The following is a 23,784-nucleotide window of genomic DNA, read 5'->3' on the forward strand; positions in this document are numbered from 1 at the left end:
CATGTGTATTTGCTGGTGTTAGATGCTTTGGGCACTGTGCCACTGCTATCCAGTGCCACAGTGCAAGTGCTCCCTTTTGTAAATTGATGTATGAATTAGTGATTCCATGATTGGTTGGTTTGGTTTACCTGTCAGACCCTAGTACAGTGCCCAGGGCTAGTAATCCAAATACTGCTGGTGGGCTTGCAGCACTGGTTGTGCCACCCACAGAAGCAGCCTGTAAAAGTGTGTCTAAGGCCTGCCATTGCAGAGCCTGCATGCAGTCTGGTACTGTCATGCTGACTGGGCAAGTGCACCCAGTTTCCAGTCCCTAAACCTTTCCTTTTCCTCATATCAGACACCCCTATAGTAGGCCCGAGGGCAGGGTGCATTGTAAGTATAAGGTAGGACATACCCTGGTGTGTGTGGCATGTTCTAATAGTGAATTACAGCCATTTTCGTTTTTCACTTTTGCAAGGCTACCTGTTCTCCATAGGCCAGAAAGGGCAGTTTGATTATTACATCTTATAATCCCAACTAACTCAGGGAACCTGGTAGAAATCCAAATTTAGTATGCATGAACTCAGAATGATAAAATACATATTTTAGTGAAGTTGGTTTTAACATTCTGTGTTTGAAAATACCACTTTTAGAAAGTAGGTATTTTCTTGTCTAACTATCCAAACCTGCCTCTGCTAGGTTGTGTATTCCTTGTCTGGAGTTTGAGTGACAGGGGCTGGGGCATTCCAGGAGACAGGATGAGTCAGCACAGGGCTGAATAAAGAGATCTGCATCTAGATGGGTGGGAGGAGTTGCACCTGGGACCTGAATAGGGCTGTGCCGTCCCTCCACAATGCTTGCTCCACCTCCTGAGGTGCGTCTGATGTCTCTGCCCTGCACTCTGAAAGGAAAATAGGAGTCTTGTCAACAAAGTGCTCCAGGACTGACCAGAACTAGTTTGGACTAGGTAAAGGCCTCTCTGCCTTCAGAGAACAAAGAGAAACTTGGTAAAAATATTGGGACCCAAACCCAAGAACTTTAGATCACTTTGGGAAACAAGAAGAAACCTTTGCTGAGGAGTGGAACCAGAAGAAACTGAGGAGAGACTATCCCTAAGCTGAAGTGCTGCTTGGGCGATTGGCCTGCAGTGGTTGCCTGACTGCCAACGAAAGGAGAAAGAACTTTGTGTGCATTTTTATTCAACTTGTGAAGGATCTCAAAGGGCTTGGAAAAGAGCTTGCCTCCTGCTGAAGTCTCAGGAACAACAGACTTCACCCACCAGCTCCCCAAGAGTTCTTCTAAAGTGCCTGCAGTTGTGCTGGACTTTTTGAGGACTTGCGTGTCGCAAGGAGCTGGAAGCACGACTCAAGAACCAGAAGCATGCTGCCGAACTTCCGCTGTCGCTTCACAACACGAAGCGCCTCACATCGCCGTAGAAGAGGATCGACGTCGCCGCAGAGGCCGCCACATCTCAGGGAAGCATGTCGCAGAAGAATCGTTGAGTCAACGCAGGTCCACCGAAGCGCCTCGCATCGCAGGAGACGAGGATCGATGTCGCATCAGATGCCGCCGCATCTCCGAGAAGCGTGTCGCAGGGCCTGTCGCAACTCATCGCTGAAGAAGAGGATCGACGTTGCAGCAAACGCCGCCGCATCACCGGGAAGAGTGTCGCAGTGCCTGTCGCGGCTCGCATCATTGTGGAAGCAACTCGCATCGCCAGGGGAGAGGATCGACATCGCAGCAGATGCCGCCGCATCACTGGGAAGCGTGTCACAGGGACTGTCGCGGCTCGCATCGTGAGGAAACATCTCGCATCACCGGAGGAGAGGATCGATGTTGCATCAGGCGCCGCCGCATCACCGGGAAGTGTGTTGCATCAAGAAGAAAGCGCCATCTTGGTTTATTTGCATCGGATCTTCAACACATCACCGTCCTTGCAACACTTTTGTTGCTCTGCATGTCGCATCTTAAGGTACATTTAACTCTGAGTGTCGCATTTACCATCTTAAGAGAACTAAGCTAAATTCTACCATTTTAAAGTAGCAGTATTGTGGATTTTCGTTTATGTTCTTGTGAAAAATATTTATAAAGAATACTTATTTTTCATATAAAACTTGTGTGGTGTCCATCTGTAGTGTTGTCACTTGATTGCTGTATGTGTTCACAAATGCCTGTCTGCTCGTGCCAAGCTACCAAGGGGGTGAGCAGGGGTTATTTTAGGAGTGTACCCCTTTACCGTGACTAGACACAAGGGTCCCTATTTGTCACAGGTACCTACCTATGCCAACTAGAGACCCCAAATCTAACAGTAAGTACTTAGGTACACCGCAGATTGGATACTGGGGTACCCTTATAAGTCCCTAGTATATACTACTAAGGTACCCAGGGCATAGGTACCCCAGAGGTCCTCCCATAGGCTGAAGCATGTATTATGCCACCTATTGGAGACCATTCAAACTATCTCTACAGGCCTGCATTTGCAGCCTGTGTAAGCTGGTGTTAGAAACATTTACGAGAGATATAGGTTTTCCTATATCTAGGGTCATTGCACTTAAAACCTATGTCACACCTACAGTGTGCCTTTTCAAACCCTGAAGGCATGGTGCTTGGTTCTAAGTATGAGGGTACCCCTGCATAAGCAGGACACCCCTACAGCCTTCGGACTCTATTCTCCCGGGTAGTAATTGAGACAGCCATATAACATATAGAGGGGCACTGCGTCATAACGCGATGACCATCTGGAAACTGGCTGTAACGAACCCTGTCGTGATTGCTATCAAACATGTTGAAATCATACCCCACACCATAGGCAGTGTGGGAGGTAAGATTCCAAGCATTGTAAAGGCCCTCCGTTAGGCCCTCAGTGCTTCCGGTACCAGTCTTCTAGACCAGGACAGGACAAAATGGCTGCTGCCAACCAGAGAGATGATTCTGCCCTCCCGCTGCTGAGCCAAGCACTAGCAGGGAAGGCAGAACAATAGACATCCTGTCACAGGGAGGTGTGACCACCTCCCAGACAGGTTTTAGTGTATTGGGGCTGGGTGGGAGCGCTTGCCAGTGGCACATAGTCAGTGTGCAGGGCACATTTGGTGCCCCCCATGCATAGTCCAGTCGAAACCAGTTCAGGGAGCCATTGGCTCCCGCTCTGGCACAAAACTGGACCAAGGACAGGGAAGTATCCTCCCCCTTGTCCAGCCCCTCCTTAGGGAGGGACCCCTGAAGCATCCCAACTTAAGGTACTTAAGGGCTTATCTGAGGGTGGGTCCCTAGATGTGTTGTGAGACATGATCCAATTCAGACACCATTTCAACTTCGACCGTCTGGGCACTCTGGACTTCGCTGGACATCGCTCTGGGCATCAAGGCTGCAACTAGGAAGACTCCTGCTGCTCCTGATCTCTTCGCCTTGCTTGTCTGCTGCAACGTCAATGCCTGTGCTCCATACAGGAAACCTTATGAGGTCTGTGGGCATCCAAGACACGTGAAGGAATCTCCCTTGAAGTAAAGGAGTCTGCAGGCACCGCAACTAAGCTGACTGGTCGGCTAATCCTGGGCTTCCACATACTCCAAAAGGCTCAGCAACATAGGTGGTGGTTCTTCACATCCATCGAGGCCTGCCCTGTCCTCTCACCTAGTTTGAGGCTAGTATCCCTCATTGTAGCTGCAAGAATTGAACACCTGCGCAACGCATTGACTTGCAGTTGCAAAGGCTTGTTGGCTTCCTTCCACCAAGATCTTTGGGCTCCAAGTAGCCCCAATCTCCAGCATCTCCAGTGACCAAGATCTTTGTCCTCACCACATCACTTGCACCATGAGCCTGTATCCTAGGTAAGCTGCCCGAGGTCATCTCCGACTCAAGTGCCCCTTGCCTCTGGGTCCTCTTGAGGGTCACCTTTGAATTTGTTTAGGCTCCTCTGATTGCTCAGGGCCTGCCCTGACTCTCCTGCTTGTGGTGAGTCTCCTGGACCTTGATGGTCCCGACATTTCACCTTTTTCCACTTCCATGTCAGTTGCAGTTGCCAAGGCTTGTTGGCGCTCCTGCCAGACATCGACCCATCAACTCCCAAAATCTGATGTGGGACAGCTCATGTATGGCTCCTTGTCTTCCACAGCATCGCCTGATCCACACAGCTGCAGTTCCAAGGTCACTGTCAGCTCTCCTGCAACACCGGACATCGGTGGGCATTCGTCTTTCATGCCTCCCGGTCACTCCTGAGTGGCATAGACTCTTTCCCCTCTGCTTGCAGGTTCTTCACATCTTGAATCCATATTTGGGTTCAACCGGACATTTTCACCTTCTCCAGCAACAGCATTTTTCTGAAGTCTCCCACTGAGTTCGATGATGGTTTCTGATGCCATTTCACACCTATGCACCCACCTACCCTGGTGCAGGTATCCTGGTTCCTAAGGTTTCCATGGGTGGGGTGGCTCTTCAACCTCTTTTACTCCACTGGGTTTCTTCAGGGTCCACTGGGAAGGATCTTCTTTCTTTAAAATCGCAACCATGACTTACACATTGATTTGTACGGAGAACTCGGTTGTGTTCGTACACTGCACACGACATCCGTGGGGCTCCTAGATATTCACCTTGGGTGGTTCCTTGGAGCCTGGCACTTCTACATCCTCTGACTATTATCTTGACTCGAGTCGTGGTTTGCATACCACTATTTTAGTATATGGTTTGGTCTCCCCCCGGGGACCACTGTGTATTCTGTGCTATTTACCTGTTTCTATTGCAAAGTACTGTGTTTTTTGTCTATATCTCTAGCTAGGAGATATCTGTATGTGTTAGTGAGTGTCTTATAATAAATACATATTTTTATGAATACACTGTGTCCTCGATTGTGCTCGACAGTGGTTGTAGGTATCCTGATCCTGAGGGTATCCATGTCGGGGTAACTCTCCAACCTTCTGTCTTCCACGGGCTGTCCTTAAGGCCCACTGGGAAAGGTCCTTCCTCTTTAACATTGCAACCGCAACTTAACCATTGACTCGTATTGCTCCTGGGATTGTGTTCTCATACTGCACACAGCCTCCATGGGGGTTCCTGGTTCCTTACCTTGGGTGGTTCCTTAGGGCCCCAGCCCTTTTATGTCTACTGGGTACAGTCTTGACTTGAGTCGTGGTTCACATACCACTATTTTGGTATATAGTTAGGTCTCCCCCTGCTGAACACTGTGTATTTGTGCTTCTTACCTGATTCTTATTGCAAAGTATTGTGTGCGAGTAGACATTACATATTCTTGGCCTACCATTGTTTTACACATCTTTTCTACACTATGATGTCCCTTTCAAACCTGGATTAGGAGGATGGTGTGGGCAAATTTTCAATTTGTTTGTAACTTCCCCCTGTAGCGGTGTTGCATTGCTTACTATACATCCGCCTGCCAAGTACCCACTATATCTCTCACCGTGCAAGAAGAAGGTTAGGAAATTCAACATTGGATGTTTAGGAGGAATTAGGTAAAACTTTAAAGAGAGACAAATACAGCATTCAGCAACACCATTTGTGGGACAAATCTGGTACAGAAGGGAGATGACAGCTAAATTAATCTATTCAAACAGTCACCAGACTCCCAAGTTATAGGTATCCAGGCTGAAATCCAAAATGGTGAGGAGACACATAGTTCATAAATATTTATAATAACATTTGGGAAACCTGATGCTGTTCCCAAAAAAATGCAATTGCATTCTTCTGGCATCGTCCATCTTGGGAGCAGGAGGAAGTATGAAGATTCCTTGCAGAAGAGAAGATCTGTAGATTGAGAAACACAAATAGCACTCTTTGAGAGCCAAGGAAAACATGGTGTGAGGTGTCAGAGTATGGAGCATAAGCTGGCTTGTTTTTAACCAAAGACCAATAAAATACCAATCCAAGACAACTAGCTGTGTGTAAACTGAGTGATCAACAAAAGATAAATTGTATCCCTCTCGACCTATATTTCTTTTCATCAGGCTATATTAAGCTCTGTTTTGGGGCACACAGAAAAAATACTCTTTTGTACACATCACTGTTATTTCTTTCTTTCATATTTTATTTCTTTATCATCATCATTTTTTTTTAAAATAAAAATTCATTCATTTCTTTTTTTGGACCTTTCAGAATATCACCAATTTTAAATATATAGTTATTTTTAGAAGAGAAAAAACTGTACAAAACATATGCTTAGTGTGTATCAGTTAGAGACAACCTAAGGAAATTAACAATGGGTTTAAATATCCAAAAATCACAAACCCCTATACTTTTCCACACACACTTTCACACTCTACATACATACTACCCGCCCCAGAACCAGACTACAAGCACAGAGGAAACCACTGGGGTTAGGAACTCAACCCTCAGATATTGTGCTGAAAACTGGGGAGTATCACTCAAACTGGTCGACGAGCATTTCGATGGCTTGTTTCATTTTATATGCCATCTTCTTCAGGACCTGTTACTTTCGAACTTTGTAACGGGTATGTTGAGGGGAAAGACCGGTTATCTTATGCCACCGTGCAAGAAGAAGGTTAGGAAATTCCACATTGGATGTTTAGGAGGAATTAGGTAAAACTTTAAAGAGAGACAAATACAGCATTCCGCAACACCATTTGTGGGACAAATCTGGTACAGAAGGGAAATGACAGCTAAATTAATCTATTCAAACAGTCACCAGACTCCCAAGTTATAGGTATCCAGGCTGAAATCCAAAATGGTGAGGAGACACATAGTTCATAAATATTTATAATAACATTTAGGAAACATGATGCTGTACCCAAAAAATGCAATTGCATTCGTCTGGCATCGTCCATCTTGGGAGCAAGAGGAAGTATTAAGATTCCTTGCAGAAGAGAAGATCTGTAGATTGAGAAAAACAAATGGCACTCTTTGAGAGTCAAGGAAAACATGGTGTGAGGTTTCAGAGTGTGGAGCATAAGCTGGCTTGTCTTTAACCAAGGACCAATATAATACCAATCCAAGACAACTAGCTGTGTGTAAACTGAGTGATCATCCAAACAATTAAAAGGTTTAGCTGTGCCCATCATGTCCACATTATTTATTTATAATCACGTAGGATTTCAATGAGTCCCGAGTCTACATTTTTCCAAATAAATCACCTCGTTTAAGGGTAGTCCTAAGGCACAGGGAACAACAGTCACTCACTATTTTTTTCTTCTTTCTTTGTAATCTTTCACCACTCAGTTACCAGTCCAAAATGGCTATGTCCTCCTTGATTACTATTAGGCTGTTGTGAAAATTTAATTATGCAGACGTAATTTGTGTAATTTCAGAAAGTTCAGGTTATGTTTGTTACGCAAAATGGGGCGTGGCCAAGATGGAGGCAAGACTGGACGCAGAGCTCTGAGCTCCACTCTCTGCCCGTTGGCATTATCCTGTTTCTACCCTGCCTGGCCCAACATCCTTACTAGCACTTGGCACAAGGGTTGACCGGCGCCTGCCTGTGTGAAAATCGACGCCCTTTGCTCCTGCGTGGGACTGCTGCAGGCTCCGCTCCCCGGCTGGCAGCCGGGAGTGCTCTCGAGATCTGGGGCAGTGCGGGTGAGCAGGAGCGCCTCGGCGTTAGCCGTGGATCGATCGTGCGGGACTCGACCCATCTCGCCCCCGCGCCTGGGGGCTCAGTGAGCTGAGACCTGCGCCCCTAGCTGGCGACACCTGTGACCCACACCGGCCTGCTGAGAACTTTGCAAATTTGGGCCACCATCTTGGATCAGGCGGTCCGTGACGACTGGGCCCTTGAACGTCACGGCGGAACGGAGGCTCCTCGGGCGCAGACCCATCTCCCCCTCTACACCTGGGGGTTAGGCGTGCTGTGCCTCGAGCTTCCGGCTGGCGCTACCCATGGCCCCTGACTTGCTGGACACTGAGCGCCCAGGACTGCCATTTTGGGACAGACGATCAGTGACGGCTGGGTCCACTGTGGAGGGGCTGCTGGACCGGTGTGCTCGACGGGCAGGTGACAGATGTACCCTGGCAGTGGTGAGTGGATGCCCATGGCCTCTCTCATCGCTTGCGGCTTCTGGAGAACGCGTAGTGTGCTCTGACTGCGCGACTGGGCCCACGCCTTGCGGACCTCTAGCGTTCCCCAGCGTGACCCCCGTAAATTTTCCCAGCTGGAGGAGACCTTTAAGACCTGTGCAGACTGACGGATTGACTGTGGGCTGCCCAGCGTGGTTAGCACGGCTCTGCATATATCCCTGACTCCTGGCTGGGGGCCTTGGTTGAGAGAGTCAGTTTGGAACTGGGCCTGTAGGAGATTGGATATGTGGGGTGAACGACCCTGTGAGAAACGTGTGCTTCTGTGAGCTGCAATCAGTCACCCAGGAATAATGTCAGTGGCACCAGCAGCTTCCTGAGTGGACCGTGACTGGGGCGTTGATCCTGGCCCTGTGTCGGGAGTCACTTCACATTAGTCCTACATTTACCTGGACACTGCTGTACGTGAGCAAGGACCTTCTGGTCCTTAGACGATTTACCTTGCGCACCTTATATTACACTTCAACTCCTGCTTGTCCCTGCTCTCTGGAGGTACACACTTAACACCGTCCGACTTGTAGTCTCTTGAGGGTGGTGCAATGGGCAAGCCCTGATCAGACAGATCTCAGGTGCAACCTCCGGAACTGGAACCCACATCCTCGGATCGCAGGAGCATGGACCCCCCACGGCCATCTGGTCAGGGAGAACACGTTGATCATGCACACCGCTTTGATGAAATCCTAGCGTCGATCCTGGACATCAAAACTACCTTGGGCTCTAAAATCGACTCCCTCAGTATCGACAAAGGGTACCTACGAGAGGACCATAAGAAACTCAAGGGTCGGGTCGATGACAATGAGTCTGCCCTGGCATCTCTGAGGCCCACAGTGGCGGCAACAAACTCCTAACTGCGGACTCTGCAACAGGAGGTGGACTACCTTCAGGCCCACGTCGATGATCAGGAAAGATGCTCACGCCGCAATAATGTGAGGATAGTGGGTCTTCCCAAACAGGTGGAGGGGCCCAGAAAGAAACTTTTCCTGGAAGACTGGTTCGCACGTGAGGTGCTACAGGGCAAAATGTCGAAGTTCTTCTCCATTGAGAGGGCCCATAGGGTCCCGGGGGGCCCCCTCGCCCCGGCGCACCTCCTAGGCCGGTGGTGGCCAGATTCTTTAACTACCGTGACAGAGATCACGTGCTGCACATCACCAGGGCCAAGGGCTTCTGGCAGATCGAAAATGCCACAGTCCACATATACCCGGACTATACCTTGACCGTACAACGTCGCCGATCCTCATATCTGGAGGTCAAGAAATGCTTGAGAGATCACGACATACAGTATTCCTTGCAGTACCCGGCACGCTTGCGTATCCACCACAAGGAGGGTACGGTCTTCTGTGACGCGCCCGACGAAGCTTGGGCATGGATCGACCAGCAGGGTATGGCACATGACCCTCCGACAATGCGGACGGAAACTGCACAACCGCAGACCTTAGTGGCAGCGCGTGGAGGCCGAGGAGGGAATCGATCACGATGCCCGACGAAGATGCAGGTCACTCAGGAAAGGGCCCAAGCTATCAAGATGGTGGAACAACTGGGCTCCCCTATCTCTTTCTCCAGACGAGAGGCAGACTCTGATACTCAAATGGACCGCACACTGCAGCTTATGGACTCACAGATCGAGGCGTTGGTGGGGGCAGACCCGGCCCTCACCCCACGAACAGTGGATGACCTGGGCTGAAGTCGCCAAGCCTGGGGCCTGTTCTATGCTGTGGAGGCCAGACGACTAGCACACACCTGAAGATTGCCAGGATAAATCACTGGAGGCGGCATGGACATTATGCCAAGACTTTACGCCACCTTCCCCACCGAGTGATAAGTAGCTGATACAGCAATCCATTTAATTGTCTTCTTTTGTTGTATGTTTTGATTGTTGCATTATTAGATTTGCAATTTAGTGCGAATGGCCCATTGCCCCTTGGCAACCAGGCCAAGCCTGGGGTGGGAAGTTGGGGTATTCTCGATGGTTCTGTTTTTTCTTTTCAGGTCTACAATTCACAAGATTTGATGCCGACCCATGTTTGAGTCTGGTAGTCTGGGACCGTGCAGGTTTCTATGGGAATGTGGGCTGTCACGTGCTGGGGGGATCTCTGCAAAGTTCTATCATGCACCTACATAGATGGCTCACGGGGATTATTGCCCTTTTGACCTGGAATGTGAGGGGGTTAGCGGGTTGAGGCAAGCATCACAAAGTGTACCAATACCTACGCAGCCACAAGATCACGATTGCGTTGCTCCAGGAGACGCATTTCATGGCACAGACACTAACATCGCTCCACAAGCGCTGGCGGGGCACTGTCCTGGGCACGACATAGTCAGGCTACACCAGGGGAGTGCTTATTTGGGTGGTTCCTGGGACTACTCTATGGATCATGCACTCCAGCGTGGACCCGCAGGTCCGCTATGTTACCATGGAGGGCATGCTGAATGGTTCCCCCCTGGCATTGGTCTCCCTGTATGCCCCGAACTTGGGTCAATCCAACTTCTTGCAACTACTCACACTCTCGCTGCTTATGGACCCCAAAGCCCCAACATACTGGGGGGCGATTTCAATGGAGTATGGGATCTTGCCTTAGACCGCTCCCACCGCCTCTCACAGGGGCACAATCCATTGCACTAGCACACCACATGCGGGAATGGGCGCTTCAAATGCAGATACATTATGTATTGCGCAGGCTCTATCCGCAGACTCGCGTATACTCCCACTACTCGGTACTGCATGACTTACATACATGGATTGACATGGTGTTCTGCTCGGACAATGCTCTACACAGTGTAGTGCATGCAGGGTATTTGGCTTGCTTGCTTTCTGACCATACACCCTTACAGCTGAACCTGACCTGGGGTGCCCAACGTCCTACGATCTCCAGTTGGCGCTTGTCTGGGGCAGCACTCGCTGATCCCTTCTACCAGGCCACCCTACTGGAGTCCATTACCTCTTACTTTGAGGTGAATGAGGAGACTGTCTCATCGGTGGGGGTAGAGTGAGACACCTTCACTTCTGTTCTTAGGGGTCATGCCATCAAGACCACATATGGAGCTCGTAAGACCCTGACTGCTGCGCTAGACACACACAAGTCCGCGATCCAGATTTATGAGCAGCGCATTCCGACTGATCCCCTGCTTGCCCCCTCCCTCACCCAGGCTCGATTAGCATATAAGAACGCGATGGATGAGCGGTGCACCTTGGATTACAAAACGTATTTGGCACGTAGACATGGAGAGGGGATAAGGCCGGGAAGCTCCTGGCATGGCTCCTTTATTCCGACACAGCCCAGCCTCTTATAACTACCATCTACATAGGTGCTGGGACCCTAGTGAACACACAGACAGATATCTTTCCTTTTATGAATACTACACCTCGTTGTACTCAGCCCCGGCCCCCCCAACCCTGCTCGAATTCAGGAATTCTTGGAGGGAGTCCAGCTCCCACAGATCACCTCAGCCCACCGAGACGCCCTGGAAAATCCCATTGCGCTAGATGAGATCACGGATGCCATCCGGCAGTTGGCAGCGGGCAAGTTGCCGGGGACGGATGGGTGGCCGCAGAATTCTATCGTACCTTCTATGCACAGCTAGCATCTAGGCTGGCCAAGGTGTATGCCGAGGCCTTTGAGACGGGTGAATTACCGCCCACCATGAGAGAGGCGACGCTGGTTGTTTTACATAAACCAGGCCGAGGCCCCCTTCCAATGGCCTCTTATTGTCCCCAGATGATGCTCAATGTCGATTAGAAGGTCCTAGGGAAATTACTAGCTAACCAACTACTTGTCACTGTCCCTCTACTGGTCCATGAGGACCAGAATGGTTTCATTCCAGGCCACTTTACGGGGTTGAATCTGCGGCGGTTGCTCATGCTCCTGGAGTGGGCGCGGGCGGGGAAGAACGGCCATGGATTGCCTCACTTGACATAGAAAAGGCGTTTGACACTTTAAGCTGGTCTTACCTTGAGGCGACCCTGGCAGGGTTTGGCATATGTCCACATTTCTTGCAATGGATACGACTATTATACTGCGGGCCATAGGCTAGGGTGAAAACGGGCCGCACTTATACACCGCTTCTGTCCATAGCGAGGGGGACACGACAGGGATGCCCCCTGTCAGCGATCCTCTTTGCTCTAGCCATGGAGTGTTAGCGTGTCAATTACGTTTGCGGGTGAGGGACTAGGGTATACAGGTCGATCAGCGATGACACATTGTCTTGCTGTACGCCGATGACGCGCTGGTATACCTCCGCTGCGAGGCCGTGATCTTACAATCAATCATGGCCCTTTTAGTGTTCATGTTCAAATAGCTTTATTCGACAGCATGTATCATAAAAGCTTCAAATGGCATCTGTATAATAAAACAGTATTTGCTCAATTTTAAGAGAAAATCTTGCAGTACCGTACAGGAAGTCGTTAATAATATCTTGACATAAAATTAATAGCAGCATATTTGATTAAAAACATAAAACAGATTTCATAAAAAGCCTGGAACACTATATAGATAAAGGGGTGTAGTCCATCATGGTAAACAATGTATAAAGTGCAAGTACTATCTATATAATTAACAGTGTTCAGAGGTTGTAAAGCAGGCCAAGATGGTATATGGTTTAGTCGCATGTAATGAGTCATAAATGTCTACGTTGAGGTCACACCTCGTAGAGCTCTGATTCTGATTTGCCAGGCTTGGCCTAGAAACTTGGCCACTCCGCATGAAAATAGGACACTGGGATCAGATTTTAAAATAAGCATTGCAGACCAGTAATCGTGGGTGCCCGCGTCTCTACATATTGGTTTTAGCCATTTGCTCCTAGCTTTATTATAAGCAGGGCAAGCAAACAGGACACGGCCAACACACTCCACCGGAACTCCACAAAACGGACAACTCTCTGTCATGTTCTCGGCTTTACGCCACTTAGCCTTTCGGGTGTTAACAGGGAGCGCGCCATACCTAAACTGGATATATAGAGTCCTATCTCGTGGGACCTGGATCACATCTAGGTAGCGCTCCAAGCTTCTAGTTTGTTTAAACAGGAAGAACTCCTCTGTTAGTCTGCCCAACATTGGCTTGCATAGTTCTTGCCTGTATATCCAATCCCAATAGTATCTCTTAAGTTCCACTTTACTAGGGGAAGTCTGGGTGTCCTATGAGTCTTTAAGGCCAAGTTGCATCATAACTGTCTTCACATATGATAGCCACTTGACCTTATAGTTTACGGCCAGATTCATTACCTCCGCTAGAGCTGAGGCATAGTTGGTAAGCTCTTCAGTGCACCGCAGGCAAGCCCAAAAAAGCAATGGTCGTAACCTGGCAATTGCTCCAAAAGGATGCCTACCCATGTCATACATTAACGGTGTTAAAGGGGTATTGCGGGGAAGCATCACCAAATCCCTCAGAAATTTGTGCTCAGACCTACTTATTTCATCCACATTTTCAAACCCCCATAGCTCAACTCCATACATGGTCGAGGTAACTGCCTTTGCTTCATAGATTGCGAACGCAGGGGCAACTGGCCTACTATACGAGGAGCGATGTTCTTTGCTTAGTGCCCCGGTCACGCTTTATGGTTCAAAAGCATTTTAGATATATGGGGCCTCCGGAGCATTTTATCTGAGAGTCTTATGCCAAGATATTCGAAGTTCCTGACTCTCTCCAGGGGGGTACCATTAGTGTAAAGTTATTCCTAAAAGATTTCAGGGGTTTAAAAGCCATAAGCTTTGTCTTCGTGGTATTGATAACTAAACCCCGTGCATCACAGAAGGATTGATATCTGAACAACAATTTTCGAAGCCCAACTGGAGACTTTGACATCAACAAAGTGTTGTCAGCGAATAGGAGCGTTGGCACTTTGTTGCCCACTAAAATAGGCGCATCCGCTTGGTCCTCCTTTAGAAACTTCACCACACCGTTCACATACAAGGAGAACAAGGTGGGAGCCATCACGCAACCCTGGTGCACTCCTTTATCAACAGAAATCCACTCCGTCAACTGTCCTTGGGCACCCCATCTCACCTGAGCACAATTACCCTCATGAAGACGGATTAGTAGGTTAAGAATTAGCGGAGGAATGCCCATATCATTTAAAATCTGCCACAAGTTGGCCCTCGGTACCAGATCAAAAGCTGTTTTTAAATCAATGAATGCCATATAAAGGCTACCTTTCCCAATTAAAACGACTTTCAATATATGAGCATAAGCCTAAAAACCTGGTTGATCGTCCCGGTATTGGCCCTAAAACCCGCCTGGTATTGTGAGAGGATATCTTCCTCTTCAGACCATGATTGTATTCTCTGCAGGAGAACCCTACCTAGCACCTTTTGCATTACATCAGTCAAGCTTATGGGCCTATAATTTGAGGGGTCTTCCTTATCACCTTTTTTGTAAATGGGAACTACTTCTGCGCCTTTCCGAGAATCTGGGACTGGGCATCCTTCAGCAATGGCATTAAACAATAAGTAAAAATATCGCGACCACCCTCTAGAGTCAAACAAAAATAAATCTCCTGGCAAGCCATCCGGTCCTGGGGCCTTAGCGGGGACTAATTTTAAAATTGCAGACTCTATTTCAGCCCGCGAGAAGGAGTCTCCATCATTCCCTATAGGAGGAATGTCTGAGGTGCCACATAACTCCTCCAGACATCCGTCCTCAGTAGAGGAATATAGCTTTGCAAAGTGATTATGCCAATCAAGGCCGGTAATATGATTAGGTACAGTGTTTAAGTCCCTGTTGGCTCCACGACTCACTCGAGACCAGAAGAGATTCTTGTTCTTCCCCTGACTAGCGTCCTTCAGCTCTAACCGATGTCGCTCATCCCACTCAATCTTCGCTTTGTGTAAAGCTATCTTGTAGTCTTTCCTAGCCATTTTGACCCTAGAACAATTTTTTGTTCCAATTGCTAGGATCAGAGATTGTCTTTTGAGCTTGTAATCTAAAGTGTACCACAAATGTTGTCTTTGTTCGCGAACACGCAAAGTCTTGTCCTTATGTGGAGCCTGGAAATACAAACTTAGGGGCCCATTAATATAGCGGGCGGATCGTGATTGCCTACCAGGCGGAAAAGCAGTTGATATGGTGGCGGTGTCTGGTAGACACCGCCATCCATATTACTATGAAGGCAGGCGGTGTTTGACATTGGGGGCCCGTAGCGGGCCCCCAGGGATTCTAGGGGGTGGGGGGTGCACATGGGGGGTACCTATGGTACCCCCCTGCATTTCAATGTACAACGTGGCAGGCACCACGCGGTGCCTGTCACGTTGTGCATTGAAAGGCACAGGCTGCCTCTGTGGCATTGCGGCGGGCGGTGCTCTCTGCACCGCCCGCCGCAATGTTGCAGATGCACCATGCGCCCGCCAGTGTGGCGGGCGCATGCTAATCAGGAGTGCGGGACCGCCACACCCTCAGCGAGCGGTCCTGTTTCCCGAGGGTATGGCGGGCGAAAGTCTGCCCGCCATATTAATGGTGCTCTTAGTGTCTCTACAGTATTGGCATGAACTTTGGAGATCATATCACACTTAGATTTATCTGTGGTCATAACACAAAGTTCTGATGTTTTCTCAGACAAGGTTTTGCAAATGGCCAATAGATTTTCTTCATGCAGGGAGACCATTTTCCACTTAAGATGCCTCGTCCAATTAGAGGGGATGGTATTGGTAATACAAGTTGCTGCCTTGCTAATCATGGGACTTAATGAAAGAGCCCACGGGTGCGTCATGGTCATACATAAAGGATTGTGGTCACTATCAGTCGTGGTACCTACAAATATCGGTCTTCTCGTCCCACAGGTTTACATCCAGTAAAATATAATCAATTTGTGAAGGACAGCCAGCTCTATTAATAGTATTTGCCCCCTGTGTGTCCGAGGGAGTTTTTCCATTGGTTGCCCTAAGATCAAACTCTGTGGCCAATGCCCTTTCGTACTCCAGCAGATCATCTGAGCTCAAAGGCTCAAAAGTGCAATTTAAATCGCCTGCAACCATAATACGATTACCTGGTGAGCAGCTGGGAATTGCCTGTTCTAAAAGCGTGATGGTGGGTGATTGATTGCCCCCCTTAGTTCCTCTGCTATAGACGTTAAACAGATCTAAAGTATCCCCACCTTTTGGGCCCCTGATAGTCAGTCTCATGATATCATGGCTTAAAAATGGGTGCATGAGAACATGAAAACCTAGGGCAATGTTTACCCAGACAATCAAACCTCCTGAGGGACGCCCTCTCCCCACAATAGTAGCTGGAATGCAATAACACGCATACCCTATTTTGTGTAGTGACAGGTCTCTTGGAAGATGCATATATCAAATCCATCGATAAGTTCATTAAAATGAGGGAGTGAGAGCTTATTTTGTAAACCTGCAAAGTTCCACGATATAAACCTAAGTTTACTAAACGTGGAGATCAAAGCCGATTTATCGTTTGTCAATTGGAACTGGTTTGACTGCGCCTGAGAACCAGACGCTTCAGGGCAAGCTTGAGGTTTACTTAACCCAATCCCATATATCCTCTGGTCAGCCTCAGTGTCGACACTTAAGCCCCCATTCTCATCATTACCCAATGCATTATCTTGTATGTCTGAACTTAGTAGAGAAATTTGTGCTAAAGATAGTACGTAAAGGCTACATTGCCTAAATCCATCAGATTTTCAGGACCACGGGCCCATAATATGCCAGGCTGAACAAGTGATTATATGCATCAGTAAATTTAAATAAGGATTCAGAACAAAGGCAACTATACAGTGCCAATAAGAGAGACTTATAATATTTGTCTTGAAAAAGATGGGACACCAATAGAACCATCGAAACACAGCGACGCTTAATCTACATAATCTGTGGAAGTAACTAATTCTGTAGATATGGAAAAATAGACTATATCCAGTCACAGTCATATAATTGTTCAGAACGGATATGTTTCTTTGATGACAAAATATATTGTCTTTTCTTTTCTTTCTCTGTTGATGTAATGTCTTTGTGTATTAATAGAAGCAAATGAATTTGAGTTGTTTTTAGAGTAAAAATAATTTTAACTGTATAAGAATTTGAGCCCGAATTATATTGCAATTGTTTTTCATTGTTTTCATAATATTGTGATATCTGTGACTCCCTTTTTTTAAAATAATATAATATATCTTAGCGATACAACAAAAACTGTTGTATGTGAAACTCTTTTGTATCAATCACATGGGCTGATAATTTCTATAGCTTTTGGAACTTATTTCAAGCCAAGTGGTTCTATACACTTCTACCAAGGGATACATTGTTTGTACCTGTCAGTAGTACCCAATTCCCTCGGTTTGGCATAAGGAGTCCCTCTCTCTTTTTACTATAGCTTTTAAGAAGGGACAGTTGGTCTCTGGAACTATACTATCCACCTGGCTTCCATCTATGCAATAGTTTGCACGAAATTGCACAGTCTGCAATGTGATCCTCATGCAGCCTTAATGTAAAGAAGACCCAAACAGGGGTTGAGAGTTTTGTTATAGAGCCAAAGAACTTGTCATGGATTGAGTGACTGCATTGGTACCTCCTGAAGGCAGGCTGTGGTAGGGATGGGTGTTAGTGCAGTTAGGCTGTTGAAAAGATGAGAGTAGGTGGTGTTGGTGGTAGTACGTGACTCCAACAAGGTTTAAGTCCTCTGTGCCACTTCCCACATGAACATTTACTGGTTCATCTTCCTCACTTCCAAGGCTTTTGCCAATCTTGGCAGACATTTTAAAAATGCATATACATTAACTTGAAAGTTAAAAAGTGTATATACTTTAAAACAAATTATTTAAGGATAACATATTTTAATAGCCTTTTTAATGTAAGAAAATGCTACTTTATTTCTTTATGAAAAAAATGTAATGTATTTCAATTAATTACATACATAATGTTTTGTCATTTTTAAAACATAAATACAAAACATTTTCTTTAAAAAATAGGGTGCGCTAGAGAGCCCACAGCAAGATGGCCTCACATTAGTGCAACTCCGCTAGCTGGAGGCCTTTATCTGCACAACAAACTGCCATCCGCCCTTCCTAGGGAGGGATATGCTGTAAGAAGAGCTGCTGCGCACGCGTTTCCGAAAAGTCAGGCGATACTAGCCTAACAGCACTGTGGGGATGCCGAAATGCCTAAGTGGCACGGGTGTGAAATGGCGGCATGTGGAGCCCCGGAGGTGTTGAACGCTGCTGCCACTGTGCAGTGGGTCCCTAGCTGCTCACCCACGCTACAAAGCCGGTGTCTCCCTTGTTGAGGACCCGAGAGAGTGCCACAAAACGAGGTGGACAGTGTGCTGAGGGAGGCCCACGGGTGTCCTGAATGGTGGGAACATCCGACCAGAGCCTGCTGGAGATCTGACCTGCACCGCCTGGCGGCCCGGCAGAACCGGGAGAATACTGTGAGAGCATGACCCGGAGAGGGGAACTGTGGGAAATCGCTGGTGGCCAGGCCCCCTGTTCGACAACCAGGCAGCAGAGATCCTGTGTGGGCGCAGTAGGAGAGTCACTACCTGGCAGATCGAAGGCTAGGGCTGTGCCTCGAGTGCGACACGACTGGACTGACCTGAGATAACCAGCAGCACCATTATCTCCCACCCAGCTGAGAGGTACCAGGGTGACCTGCCTCAGCTGCATTGACCAGCAGTGAAACATCCACAGTGGCAGAAAGCCTTTGAGCAATAGAAATGCCTGAGAGGTGCCTGAGGGGAAGCGGCAAAGTGCAGAGGTACTCGGAGGTGTTGAAAGCTGTTGCGGGCTGTGATGGGGGGTCCCTGGCTGCTGGGCACCATTGCAAAGCTGATGCCCCCTTGAAGTAGAGCTGAAAGAACGCTGCAAAGTGAACTGCCCTGCAGCCGCTGAATAAGGTAGAAAGCACGCTGTGTGTGGCCTACTAGGCGTCCTGAAAGGTGGAAACATCCATCCAGAGCCAGAGAGGGACCTAGCCTGCACCACCCGTTGGTCCGGTGGAACCAAGAGAATGCTGAGAAAGAGGGGTCCGGTGAAGGGGGCTGCTGCGGGCCGGGCCTCCTATGCCGCTTTCGGGTCCACATCGTGAGACCCCCGCGCCATGGGTATCCTGAGTGGGAAACCTGGGAGAGACACTACCTGGCAGATCGAAGGCGGGGGCTGCCCCTGGAGAGCGATACAGACTGACTGAAATTAGAGGATTGGTGATGCTATTGACCCCTGACCTCCTGAGAGATATCGGAGCACCGCTCAGGGTTTGCAGCCTACAGGCGCAATCTGCCTCAACTGCATTGGCTGGCGGTGAAACGTCCACATCGGCAGAAGGCCTACGAGGACTGCAGTGATGCACAGGTGAATGGGGGCAAGAGCTCCATGTGAAGCAAGAAGTACAGGCGTAAAGAGACAGGCTGAGACATGGCATAAATGGACTATGCCTGAGCAGACTTATATTGTGGGTATAGAATCTCTAAAGGGGGAGCTACTTCATGACACCGAGATATTATAACACAATTTTTAATGTACTACTCCCAGCTATATGGCCCGCGAGACTACTGCATACCTCAATAAGATAACAAGGCACGGCTCTCCCCAGGACAAAGGGAATTTCTGGTGCAACCCATAACTCTAGACGAAATACGAAACGCTATAGCTACTCTGCGGGATGGTAAGGCATCAGGTAGTAACGCGATTCCTAGCAAATTTTACACAGAGTTTGTGGATCTTTTAGCTCCCCATCTGCATGCAGTATATATAGAGGCTTACGAGAATCAAATGTTGCCCCCAACTGTGCGTGAAGCACTCATGATAACCCTCTGAAAGCCAGGCCAGGCACCTACCCAATGTGGATCCTACAGGCCACTATAAGAATTGTGCTGGATACTAATCTTGTTTTTTTTCCTTTTTCTCCGAATCATTTGGTCCCCTCATATTTCGCTATGTACCAGTGATTATCTTACTCTCTTTCGACCCCTTATATTGTAACCGCTCTTGTTCTGTGAGACCTATTTGATATGTGCTCTGTCTGGTATTCTTATTTGACACATGTACGGCAACTGTTACCTCTCCTCTCCCTCCAATTGTAAAGCGCTCTGATATCCCTCGGGATCATGTTCGCGCAATATAAAACTTTATAAATAAATAAATATGGACACTTCTCTCTACATTAGTACTGCCAGATCAATATGGTTTTGTGCCAGATCGCTCCACCTTCCACAATGCCTGCACACTGTTTGTGGTTCTCCATCAGCGGAACCCTACAGTAAAAGTGGCAGATGTCTTAGATACTGCTAAAGCTTTCAATTCTATTCATTGGGAGAATATGTTCACTGTGTTACATCGGGTGGGGGTACCTTGTGTCTTTTAACAGTGGATACAACTGTTATACACAGACACACTGGCTAGGATACTAATCAATGGCCACACTTCACCATTACTGAAGATTAGTAGGGGAACGTGACTAGGTTGGCCATTATCACTGATACTTTTCGCTAAGGCACTAGAAACACTGGTGTGTATGATATGCCAAAAACATGCCGACGCGGCACTGTGATTTCGTGGATTCCCCCTTGCCATTTCGCTTTACACAGATGATATGGTGCTATATGTCTGGGTAACCAGCTGAGAGACTGGTCCCTCTTATACAGAAGAACATAAAAAATGAAAGATACTAAGAACAAACTACAAATAGGGACAAATCGACCATATGTCCCTTCATGCTCAACACTGAGCGATACTCTGTGGAATTTGCCCAGGGTCTTTTTTAAGACATTTAGATCTCAGGTAAATACACTTGCATGGGTGGGTAAACAGGTTCGCTGCAGCTGGGACGCACTTACTAAACTCTATGAACGGGGGGTTTTGGTGCCCCAGATATGCACCTTTCTTATCTATGTGCACAAGCACATTTTGCGCATTATTGGCATTTCCCTCTCCCTACTTCCCACACATAGCGGTTGAAAGCAACGATGCTCATCCCATACCACTTACAGCCATCCTACCATATACGTGGCCAGAGATTACCAAGCTTAAAATAAACACTATAAGGAACACCACTAGGGCTTGGCAGGAATTAGGTGCGAGGGTTGGAAAATTGCAGCTGCGCACACCGGCGATGCCTGTGGTCTACCAACCAGATATTCAGTGGCAGGGTTAGCACCGTGTTCCACCTATCTATCAGTTTTGCCTGAGTTGGAGGGGTGTCTCTTTGTGCCGCGTTGTATAGCCTAGTTATCGATCATTTACGTGAGCTACTTGTGAGAAGACATTGGAGTGTTCCAAGAGTGTATGGTGCATTGAGGATACAGTGGGGCTTATTTACAAATTTATATATTTTAAATACATACAACAGATATATTACACACCAATGCAGCTCCACAGAAATAGACTGCGTGAGTCCGCACAATGTGTGCAATGTACCGCACCCGATGCTGATTTTATACACATCGCCTGGGAATGTGACAGAGTCCAACAGTTTTGGAACCAAGTAACACAAGACCTTTCTATTATAGTAACGGAGACGGTGCAATGCATGCTGCATCTTTGCTTACCGGGCCTTATCAATGCACTACAACCAACTGCAAACTAGCAGCCATAACTTTGCTACTGGGGAAAGAAGGCTAGCACTGAAATTAAGGGAAAAAAGTGGCACCTAAGTTTGCTCAATGGTTAGTGCATGTAGCATACTGTAGAGCTCAGCTAGATATATATGAAGAGGAAATACCAGCACCATCGAGACCCAAAGATATATGGGCACCATTTACAATGTACCTCATGTCAACTGCAACTGTGGTTTAATAGTCCTAAAAAGCATACACTGCATTGTAACATTCCAATATATATATATGTATATATATATATATATTTACACACTAAGGGGCATATTCTCAAGGACCTATCACCGAGTTAGTGGCACTTTATCGCCGCCAAAGTGGTGATAAATCCATCGCACTATTCACAAGTTGGTGCTAACAGCCGATATCACCAGTTTTCCGGCGATAGCAACCGCAAAAAACCTCACCACAGATGACACTGGCAACTAACGCTAATGAGATGCAGAGTAGGCGTTCCCTTGCAAAAAGCCGCGACAACACCACTTCGCAATATTCTCAATGAGCAGCCAGATCGGCGATAAGTTCACAAAACATGCGATAAGGCGCGTTGACAGCAGGGATTTAACACCTGTTCTTTCCTGGTGTTAAGTTGGACGACAACCTGCACCATGGAAGGGAGCCCAGCCCTGAGCCACACCTGCAGAATGACAGACGCCATGGAGCCACTGATCATGCAGCTCGGGGCCCCAAGAGGGCCACAACACCCACCGCAACCACCCCCAGGCTCTCCCCCGGGCACCCTCCCCCCAGACAAAGAGATATCACATCAACTGCACGAAATCCTGACCAAAACTATTCGCCTGATGTCGCACAATCACATCAATCAACAATCATATGTGGTCAGAAAAAGGTGAATCAGTCATTCATCTTTGAATTTCCAAACAAAACAATGTATTCAAATTAAACCAAATACAACTATGTGGAAGAGTCATGGCGGGTCTTCTTTGGACAATCTGTAAGTCACAGCTTGCAAGACAGAAATTAAAGATAAGAAGGTGTGTCATGCGCTCATCAAAGGACAGAGAGAGAGAGAGAGAGAGAGAGAGAGAGAGAAAGAGAGAGAGCATGAAAGGGAGAGAGAGGGAGTAAAGGAAGAGAGGGAGAGGGAGATAGAGAGAAAGTGAAAGAGAAAGCGAGAGAGAGAGAGGGAGAAAGAGAAAGAGAAAGAGAGAGAGAAAGAGCGAGAAAGAGAAAGAGAGAGAAAGAGAAAGAGAAGGAGAGAGAGAAAGAGAAAGAGAGAAAGAAAGAGAAAGAGAGAGAGAAAGAGCAAGAAAGAGTGATACAGCGAAAGGGGGAAAGGGAGAGAGTGTGCCGACACTGCGGACCTAGGCCTCACTGCTCACCTGCTGCCACTGGTGTGTCTGCAACACGTGCCGGTACACACTGCAGTCCACCAGGTCCCTAATCTGAAACATATACCCGAATCATGAATGGCAGAGTCTACATCGTTGCACACGCCAACAGCGCTTGCCCGCACCTGCGCACACAGTCTGCTGCACACCAGCCCCTCCTGCCACCCAGCGGTGATTAGCCACCCCTGCGCAACCAAGACTCACTGCTCACCTTCCGCCACCGGCGTGTCTCCAAGAGGGCCCACCACGTGCCGGTGTAAGCTACAAGCCCGGGTCCCGCGGCCTTGGCAGCCTCCACATCATGCAGCCCCGCACCGCGGCCCACAAAGTCACACACCTGATTCTGGGTCTTGATTACACAATGGCAGAGATCATGTCAGTGCACAGGGCATCATCGCAGGCTGCACACCCGCCCAGCTCTTTAGGTGCCATTAACTCTGTGAACTGCAAGGCAACGCCACGTGGCGGTAGGCCCGTGCTGCCCCCGGCTCAGGCCTACACTGTGGTCCATCACACAAATCCTTATCAGTCCGGACTGCCAGGATGGCGCATCATCGCAGGCTGCACACCTGCTCAGCACTTACGGTGCCCCTACCTCAGTGCACCGAAAGTCACCGTCCCGTGGCGGTAGGCTCGTGCCGGCCGCAGTGTATCCGGTACCACCAACTCTATGCAATGCAAGTCATGGACCCTCTATGATTGAGTCCAGTGATATGCCAGGCAGACGCAGCCATGTCAGCTCTGGCAGTGGGGAAGAACTGGGACACGTAGCAACGTCATCCCCCCTTTACATGTAAACCAAGTGGGCTGGGTCGGCATACGCCAGGCCAGTGAAGTGTGTGAATAATTATCCCTGGGCTCTGGGCATGGTTCATTTCTGGGATGGA

Source organism: Triturus cristatus, chromosome 4_1 (genome assembly GCF_964204655.1).
Source record: "Triturus cristatus chromosome 4_1, aTriCri1.1, whole genome shotgun sequence".
Taxonomy (NCBI): domain Eukaryota; kingdom Metazoa; phylum Chordata; class Amphibia; order Caudata; family Salamandridae; genus Triturus; species Triturus cristatus.